Genomic DNA, 10,000 nt, shown 5'->3' on the forward strand with positions numbered 1-10,000 from the left:
TCAACCGTTTTCCACGCTGTTGGAAAGACGCAAGGTATTTTCTAGTCGGCTGAGGGAAATTAGTATTCAAATCGTGTACCATGCTAGAATATCAGTTGTCGATAACAAAATATGTCTCTCAGTTGCGCTTTGATTGCAGCTGTTGCAACACCATGAATATCCTGCCTCTAGCTCCGGGTTAAGCGGAATGAAAGACAATCATCAAGCAGAGCGCCAGATATTCTGGATGATCTGTCCATATTTACTTCCAACAGAACTATACTCATTTCATATCTTAAGAAATTTGGAGAGAAGGAGTTTGATTGAAAAACCTTGACACACCGGTTTTTTCAGTAATAACTTGTGACGTTGATTGACATCGTCCCACAGCAGGCAGGATCTAACAAATGCTACAAGGCGGGATACGTTCATGCCCTATAAAGGACCCTTCGGTATATTGCTGTCCAAGTGAAGGATGATTTACACTGTCAAAATTGAAGCTATCCCTCTTGTGGTAAAGTCTCCGGGAGAGTAAACCGCTTTGGTTTTATAGAAATATTGGTCCAGATAAGATGTGCCATCTGAAGAGTCTGTGGTTTCCTTTAAATCCTGCAAAGGTGCATAAATATCTTTTACAGCCTTTGTTATATATGGATTGTTTAAAGCCAGCATGTCATCAATACACAATTTAGTGAATGAGAAAGATGGGGCCTGGTGAGGATTATTATGAGGACTAATAATTCTCCATACAGTCGTATTTATATGAGAATGGGTATAGGTTAGTAAAAAGGATGGCACAATTTGTTTCCACCGGAATACCTATACACAGTTGATAAATGGTTTTCTTGAATTTCATGTAGATGTTATTATTGAGAAATCCAGGCAACACAATGAACATGGAAACATCCCATGAATGGTCACCTTGGTATGCAGCGGAACTGAAGAAGGCCTTGTTGCTTTTAATGTTAATATAGCGGTGACCTCTCCTGTTAAACACCGAATTAATTAGTGATGACATTCTATCGATTAAATCCATGTGATGAATCGTAGTGTAGAGAGTGGGGAAATCCCAAGTAGATATGTCCTTATACGGTATGTGTGTTAGAGGGCCTAGTTCTTCAGTGAGACATTTAGAGAGTTAAATGTCCACATACTGTTGACGCCTGAATTTATTTTTCAATTCAACAACAGTACTTGTTCACAATAACGCAGGAAGAGTAACGTATTTTGTGTGAAGGTCATCAAATGCCTTTCACACAGTAGGATCATTCAGGTATTGTTTGACTATTACATGAGAATTTTTTGTTCCAGTTGAGAGAAAACAGAAATGTCATCATGACCATAGTCAAATGCAGTGAATCTTACACTAAGCGGGGAAGCTGACAGTCCTGTAAGAGATTCCCCAACCGAAAAGTGACAAGAAAGCCGATGCATGCTGTTTACATGAGAATCCCGACTTCTGAGCCAGAGGCTTGTCTTTGCATTGGAGTACATTTCAAGCTGTTTATTGTAAGAAGAAACTTTATTTTGGAAGAAAACTATGCGTGAGTACTGTGTAAAACACCAATCTCAGGAAGCGGGTTTGAAGTCCAGTAATGTTCCTTTGTTTGCACATCAGGGTCAGATAGAGATATCCCTTGGCGTCTGAAGTTTGCTAGTGGCAATCTAAGCGAAATTTTTCAAGGCTTAGTGGCGCCCACTTCAAGTCTTACGTACGATGGGTGTCATGTTTAAAGATTGTATAATCTTTCTCTGATACCTATATATCCTGCATAACAATAAAATAGGCACGGTTTTATACTTTTGTCACCTTTTCAGCCTAACTAAATTAAGAAACTCAGTGTTGCTTCAGATACAGATAATCGGAGAGGAAAACTGAAATCTTTGGGAACCAGTTAATTCATGACCTGTTCAATATAAGCCAGCTTGTGTTGTGTATTTGTTTTGATTTAAAACTGAAACAATGTTGTCATGAATACCGCCAAAGTATTCTCGTTGTACCATTAAGTATTTCCATAAATACAAACGAGTTTTTAACCGTAGATTGACCTAAAGAGCTGACAATCCGATCAGGCACTCCTCTACCCCAAGGTCACAGGAAAGCCAATGACTATGTTCTTGTAAGCGCCTTTCATCAGAATTTAGTTACATGTTTCCTTCCCAAATGTTACAAATTCTACCGACCCCATTGCTTATACTTTATTTCTGTATCTCCTAATGCCCACAGTATGTTCTCAATGAAAAACAATTCTAAAATTCTTAGCCTTGTGAACACAATTCAGTGTTGGAGAAAAACTGCTCCCTAAATCATGCTAGCCCAACCGATTTACCATAAACAAGTAGCATCGTTAATACATAAGTGAATAAGAAGTTTGATAAGAACGATTCAGCGCAGTTTTCGAGTGATGGCAGTATTGAATAAAAGATTTAAACAGCAGTACTGCAATCATGTCGCGGCGGCAATGACGATGGAAAAACTCAACTAATGTTCTAGGCGAGTAAATGAAATCGGGATCGAACACGTGAACCTTGCCAGTTTATAACTTGTCGTCAATCAAAACATGAATCTCAGATACGCTTAATTGCAACTGTTCATAAAGTCAACGTGGAGATCAAAGCCGCGTATTAACATTTTACCACTTTACATAGGCGGGTTTTAATTGGACAAAATCAAACCTAACCATCACCTTTGGCGTCACCATTGGACTTGGTGCTCAATCCAAACAAGTAAAGGCTGGGGTAACTAGTCGACAGCTTGTCAGGACGAGATTATCGAGTGTGTCAGAATTTCAGAATAACATCTTTCCAGGTGCAAAGTAGATACTTTGTGTAAATGAGTTAAATGGTAGTGAGATCTGAAACATACTTTATGTGTTGCAGTAATAACATCCCAGTAGGATGTCTGCTGATAGATCTGCCGAATTGTGTTCCTACTCTTCCAAACCTGTAACACTGAATTATTTAGTGTGTATTTGATTGTTGGTTCTACGCCATACTCAAGAATATATCACTTCTTCGCTAGCACTATGGTGAGAGAAAACCGGGCAGAAACTATCGGTCGAAGCAGACATTTTTATAGCAGCTGTCAACCAATAAGGACGTAACAGGTCAAAAATCGCGAAGTCAGTTCCTAAAACGACGTTTGACATATAAAACCATAAAAAAAAAATAAAAAATAGAAAAGTAAATTAAGTACTAAAATTAGGAAGAAATCATGCAAAGAGAAGCAGTCACCATTCCTATTGATATTGGAAAGACGCAAGGTATGTTCTAGTCGATTGAATGGAATTAGTATTCAAATCGTGTGCCACGCTGCAACATCAATTGTCGATGATAAAATATGTATCTGGGTTGTGCTTTGATTGCAACATATATCCACAGTTGCAATCTGATGCAACACGATGAATTTACTGCCCCTACCCGCGAGTTAAGCGGAATGAGATACAATGAGATACGCCAGATATCCTGGACGCTCTGTCCATGTTTACTTACAAGAGAATTATATTTATAGTACATCTTGAGAAAGCTAGAGTGAAGGCGTTTAATGGAATAACCTTGACGTACTAGTTTTTGTAGTAATGACTTTATAGATATTGTCACATAACATGCAGGATCTAAATGTTACAAGGCGAGATATGCACGCTCCATATGCATATACCTTTCGGTAAATTGCTGTCCAAGTAAGGATATTTAATGTCAAAATTGAAACTATCCCTCTCAGAGAGGAAACCGATTTGGTCTTCGCACAAATAAAGGCCCGGATAAGAAATACCATCTGGAGACTCTGTGATTTCCTATATATCCAGCCAAGATGCTTAAGCAGATGATCAATATACCGTTTAAGGAATGAGAAACCTCGAGCCTGGTGAAGATAATTCTGTAACAATTTCTGCATACAGTCGTATTTACATGTGAGCAGGCATAGTTCGGCCAAAAAGCCCGGGGGAACCCACGACCATCCGGTGCTGCAGACAGGCCCTGCCACGTGAGGCTGGAGAGGAAGCCAACATGATTTGGACTTGATCTCTGACAGAACAAATTTGTGCGAGGCTCCTGCATCATTGCGCCGCTCTGGCACACTAGCCATCGGCCACGGACTTATCTCCATTAGGTAACTAAGGGATAATACACCGATAGTTTCGGACAATAAATTGCTACATTTTGACAGCGAGAAGAACAAATTATCCCTTCTTTAACAGTATCATGTCTGTTCAAGTGATTATTCCTAAATTGTCGGTTTAACAATGATGGAAGTCTGTGGTAGCATAGATCCAGGCATAAAAGCATTGGTGGATTACATTTTATGACAATTCTTTCGCTTTAATCGTCATAGCGCAGCTCTCTGGAGATTTTCCGCCACGCTACCTTTCATAAACGATCAAGTGTAGACATTAGTGTCTCTTTTATATTCTGTTTATTTTATATTCTTTTATTATCGTCCGACGGGAGCAATTCGGATGTGGAAACTGGGACAGAACGTCTGCTGTTTGCCTTTAAATCAAAGAATAAATAGCAGTTTTCTCCCCATAAGGAAAGAAACAAACAATATAAGATAAAAAGAGCATTGTCGATGCACCTTTTCTCCCTACGTACGGATTTAGGACATATTATTTTCTGCCCAGATGTATTCTCTAGTATGCATTCTTTTCAAAACTACAAAACTTAAAAACTGTTTAAACTTCAACAATGTTTCCTTAGTCCCATGTTGTAAAAATGTTTAGTTTCCCCCGGACTCTGCCCGGTTTCCTACCAACATAATGCTGGTCGTCGTCGTACAAGTGAAATATTCTTGTGTATGGCGTAAAACTCCAGTTAAATAAATAAAAATGTTTAGCATTTAAAATTATTTACATTCCTCTGGTGTATTGGTTCACCAATTTGGTCGTGAGCTTGAATCATTCTCAAATTTGCAAAGATGAGAAAGAAATCATCAGCTCAAACAACAACACAAATCTGAGATGGTTCAATGCTGTAGAGGAAAATTGAACACTTCCAGTATATATATGGGTGTCACTGACTTTCATTTAACAATATAAAATGTACCTTTAGTTTTGTATACGATATTTAAAGCTACTTTAAAATGCCTAATCTCCATTTTAAAATATTAACTAAATGGAACATCTTAAATGTCAAAGACCAAATACCCATGAGATGACGACACTCCGTGTGACTATTACCACATGTACTCAGTTTTGTCTACGTTTAGGATGCTATGTGTTTAATCTCTCTCTACATTAACTGAAAGGAAAGCTTTAATGGAGCTTTTGCATTTTGGAAAATTTACTTGTTAAACAGATATTTCAACTGTTAGTATTTTCTTTTGGTAGCCATACCTCCTCAGGTGTTACTGGAATAGACGGGCATTGGAGTTTAGAATTCAATCATCTGATGACATGTTCAGTTTAAGCTGCTTCCTTGTACAGTTCTGTGATCGCTTATTTGTTGTGAACGTTTGTTTTACTTTAACAAAAGAAACAGTGCCTTTATGAATATGACCAAATGTTTATTCCGTGCCGAGTGCATCATTTCCCTGGACAAAAACACGTTTTCCACCGTAGATTAAGCTGGGGAGCTGACAGTCCCATTTGGTATGTCTGTACTATGAGATTGCCGAAAAGCCGATGACTGCTGTTCTTGGCAACAGTTCTAATCCAAAGGGATTAATTCAAACGTTCCGTTATCCCCATTGCAACAAAATATCTTGCTTGGAATCTGTTTATCTGTTGTTTCTGTATCTACTATTTTCACTTATAATCTCAGCGTTGGGACATGTGAATTTTGACAGTCAAACATAAATACATACCATCAACAATATCCGTGAGGACACTTGGGAAATTTGTTTATTGTGTTTACAACGACGCTATGGAATTGCGCTGTAATGCTCAATCCAATCTATATATAGAACATTTGTCATGATATAAGTCGACGCAGTTGCTCACTTTGGACTGACGGGAAATTCTTCTTCTGAGTTAAATGCCTTTTGTATGCAAACGTTATACAACAATTACCAAATTTATTTCCCATTGACCGTTATGATAACTAGGTAATGGACAAGTGACAGCTACAGCCAAATGTTCGGAAAGGCGATTCATGCAATGGTGTTACATACAAACATAACATATTTCTTTATGTTAAATCGCTCTGATTTTGAGGAGAACAGTAGCTGACCAAATTTCAACTGTGAATTTGGCCTTTTATTACATGTATATCATTCAACCACCCATGTCTCTGATGACTGAAAGTATAAAGGAACTGGACGTGTTTAAATCTTGGAATGTTCCTGGATTTATTTTAGGTATGAATGGTGTTGGACATACTTTCCATCATTTATCTACCGGGGTTTTTTTCTTGGTATTGGTGAAACACATGCATGGTTAACTGCAACATAAATTTCCTGCTTTTTTGCAATTCTGAACAGCAGTTCTGTCGTTTGTTTCAGATCTTTTTTAATTGCAAAGCACCAAATCATCGATTGTGTATACTTTGTGGCAAACATATCCTTCCTAGAGACGTTAGGCAGCCAGTGCAGTGCAGCTTCTTTGTCGTTCCCATAGGGCTCAGATTGGTGTCGAGCACAGATTAACCTTACTTGCAAGAGACGAAACACGATGAAACCATTTGCACTGGCATAGTGTGTTTTCTACATCGATATAAAAAACGAACCAATTTCCGATTCCGAGCTTTTAAAACGCGGTGCCAAACTGATTGATTGTCCGTTTACCTCACGGAAAACCGGGTTACTATGGAAAAAAGTACTCTTTCGATCTTTTTTTTTTTTTGACTTTCTCTTATTCTGCAGTCGTGTCAAATTAATGTATTGGAATTGTTGGACGGGCATTTTTTTTTCCACCTCTGCCTGGAGATTTAGCTCAGCTTACAGCTAAACGTCTTGTGTGTGGCGTAATCATATTGGATAATCCAGGCAACGAGCAGGACTTTGAACTAGACGGGTGTTAGGCATTGCTATTCTGTGTGTGCCTACCTTGGATCCTGTCCACACGTCCGTCTGTTTATTGTATACTGATTATCCTGCGCTAATCCTGTAATGAATGCATTTGAGATATAAAACTAGGGCCCGTATTTTAACCGTCTTATGACTTACATGTACGTCAAAAATTCTGAGTTAGAAATGAAATACTCTAAAAAGTTTAAAAGTACTTAGCCCGATGTTCCTGCTCTGAGTTTGTCATTTTAAGCATTTGCAATGAAAGAGTCAAATTGCTGACAAACATGGTCACTGGTTTGAGTTGCTGGTAACCCCCAAGATTTAGCATGGTGACGTGCAAACAGAGGTGGAACCCCAAGACAATAACTGTTTAATATCTTTATAACTTCTTAAAGTGTTCTGGAATAATTTCCTGCACTGCTACAGTTTTGTTACAGATCTATGTTTTCACTTTCCAAAATTAACATTTGATTTGATTTGAAAGATCAGAAACCGAGTCTTGGTAAAGATACAATTTCTACAGTATTTAAAATAATATGTACAAACTCTAAGAAGCTTATCTGGTACATTTATAAACACTGAACACAGTTTGTTCATGTCAACATGATTTTTTCCGACATAATGAATACTTAATACAGTCCTGGAAAAAAGTTTGGAATATTGGTGAATTTCACACCATCTCCACGAAGAGCGTGGTTCGTTGCGTTCAGGTCAATAATCTGTCGATTGGTTTCACTTGGACTAGTCTCTATGATGCATTATCAATAGTTTCCTCAAACGAAAACATTTCTAAATGTTATAGGAGACGAGTTTTTCACGATATTCTGAAAGCGCCCCAAACAAGTGCAGAAATTCAGTGAAATTCAGTCGGTTAGCGCGCTAGCGCAGCGTAAGGACCCAGGAGACTCTCACCAATGCGGTCGCTGTGAGTTCAAGTCCAGCTCATGCTGGCTTCCTCTCCGGCCGTAAGTGGGAAGGTCTGCCAGCAACCTGCGGATGGTCGTGGGTTTCCCCCGGACTCTGCCCGGTTTCCACCCACCATAATGCTGGCCGCCGTCGTATAAGTGAAATATTCTTGAGTACGGTGTAAAACACCAATCAAAAAAAAAAAAAAAAAATCTTGGCATACTGGCAACTAAGGAAGTCAAAGTTTCTTCCGGTATATCTCTCCAGCAAGTGAGCACAGCACGAGTTAGTTCAGCCACGTTCGTTGGGGCTTCATCCAGGTTATTCAACCCACGGGAAACTTCCGCCCACAAGTTCTCAATTGGGTTCATATCCGGTGAAATGGCTGGCCACTGCATGTGCTCACCCTCCTGTTCCAGAAAATTCCGTATCAGTTCGGTCCGGTGCGGCGTGGCGTTGTCGTCCTGATACACAAAGTTTGCCCTGAATTGTTGCCGAGCAAATGGGAGCATTATCGTTTACAGAATCCGTTGATATTAGTGCTGGTTCATGTGTCCATTTACCAGTGCTATGAAAAGCACCCCAGGCGGTGACCCCACCGCCCCCGCCTTGGACTCTGGGCATGATGCAATCTTCGTTCAGAGCCTCGTGAGCCTGACGACGCACCATCACACGGCCATCTTCCCGGTAGACGACAAAACGAGACTCATCACTGAAAATCACGTGTTGCCAGTGTCCCACCTGCCAGTTCAGGTGTTCCCGCGCCCAGGATAAGCGTGCCTGGCGGTGTCAACGCTGTAGCAAAGGCTTCCTCTTAGGCCTGCCCACCAAATACCCAGCAGTCAACAGTCTGGATCGCACTAAGCGGCTTGACACAAGAGTATTGGTAAATCTCATCCAGTCAGCGCGTATCTGGTTGGAACTCTTCGTACGGCCATTGCGGCAAAGTCTCACCAGATACCGGTCCTCTCTCTCGGTGGTCTTTCGTGGCCGACCAGACCTCGGTCGGCGTCGGCACACCCGTCTGTAGGTGTCGCTTAAAGATTTTGGAGACGGCTCCCTGAGTGACACAAGAGCTGCTGCAATGTCCTTCTGTTTTCCTCCACCCAGGCTCATACCAACGATACGGTTGCAGACTGCAGCACTCAGTTGACGTCTCATGATCACAGCAGTATTGTTGGAAACACTCTGGAGCACTGGCATGGCTTAACCGAGCTTTTATAAGAGTTACAAGGTTAAATTATAATCATGTCTGCGTACATGACTTTTTCACTGAGAAATAGCTGGTCATGCTTTGTCCCAACTGTAATTTTGCTCAGGTGACACAAGCAATAATAGTGTGTATGAGCTGAAAGGGGCCATAATCCACTACATTTTCCACCCAAACAAGAATGTGTGCATTCAATGTAAGGCGCACAAAAGTATGTTTCTGGTAAATGCTATCATCAGTGAAAACAATATTCCAAACTTTTTTCCAGGACTGTATTATCAACACTGACCACATAATGAATTTTTTTTTTGTATAATTTTTCTTTTATCTTCCAACGGGCGCTTAATTGTCTGGGTCGCAAGAATGTTTAAAGATTTTATTACGACAAACATTAATAGGCCACCTCCTCATGATTACATCACACCCGAAGGGAGAAAGGGTGAAAGAACACACCTTTCCATTTGTTTTATTTATTTTTGCAATATGGCAACTATTATACTGGAGAAATTTCTGAAAATGTCATGCCATGCAAAGCCTAAAGCTTTTGCACATCCCTTAAGACATTGTCAGCATGGTTTCGCGTTTGATTCTAGCATGTTGTCAAACTACACCTGTTTTTAATTATTTGGGCTATTTCTTGCTTCTTTTCTTTATATTATCAACATTGACCAGGTGTATCAATTATTTTTTGATGAAGCTTTCAGTTTGTCAACAAGAAGGCGTATACTATACCGGGCGCATAAGTTTCAAACATTTTATTACGTCAAACAATTTAAGATCACCTCTTAAAGATTATTTAAATCCGTAAGGAGAAAGAGTGAAAAGACATGCCTGTCAGCAGTAAACTGCTTTAGACAGAGGCGTTCATTGCTAGAGACATTAGTTTGCCAAATGGTGTTCACCTGGTTCCATGGTGTAATGGTTAGCACTCTGGACTCTGAATCCAGCGATCCGAGTTC

The 10,000-nt window shown here is 39.9% G+C and overlaps 1 non-coding gene across 1 annotated transcript in view; it reads left to right on the forward strand.

Annotated features, from left to right (window-relative positions):
* The first annotated feature begins 9,945 nt into the window (after window positions 1-9,945).
* Trnaq-cug (transfer RNA glutamine (anticodon CUG)) overlaps window positions 9,946-10,000 on the forward strand; it is a 72-nt gene continuing 17 nt past the window's right edge. The window contains exon 1 of the tRNA in view: window positions 9,946-10,000. This exon is cut by the window's right edge and continues 17 nt beyond it. This is a non-coding gene — a tRNA (tRNA-Gln).

Source organism: Liolophura sinensis, chromosome 11 (genome assembly GCF_032854445.1).
Source record: "Liolophura sinensis isolate JHLJ2023 chromosome 11, CUHK_Ljap_v2, whole genome shotgun sequence".
In the NCBI taxonomy this organism is placed as follows: Eukaryota; Metazoa; Mollusca; class Polyplacophora; order Chitonida; family Chitonidae; genus Liolophura; species Liolophura sinensis.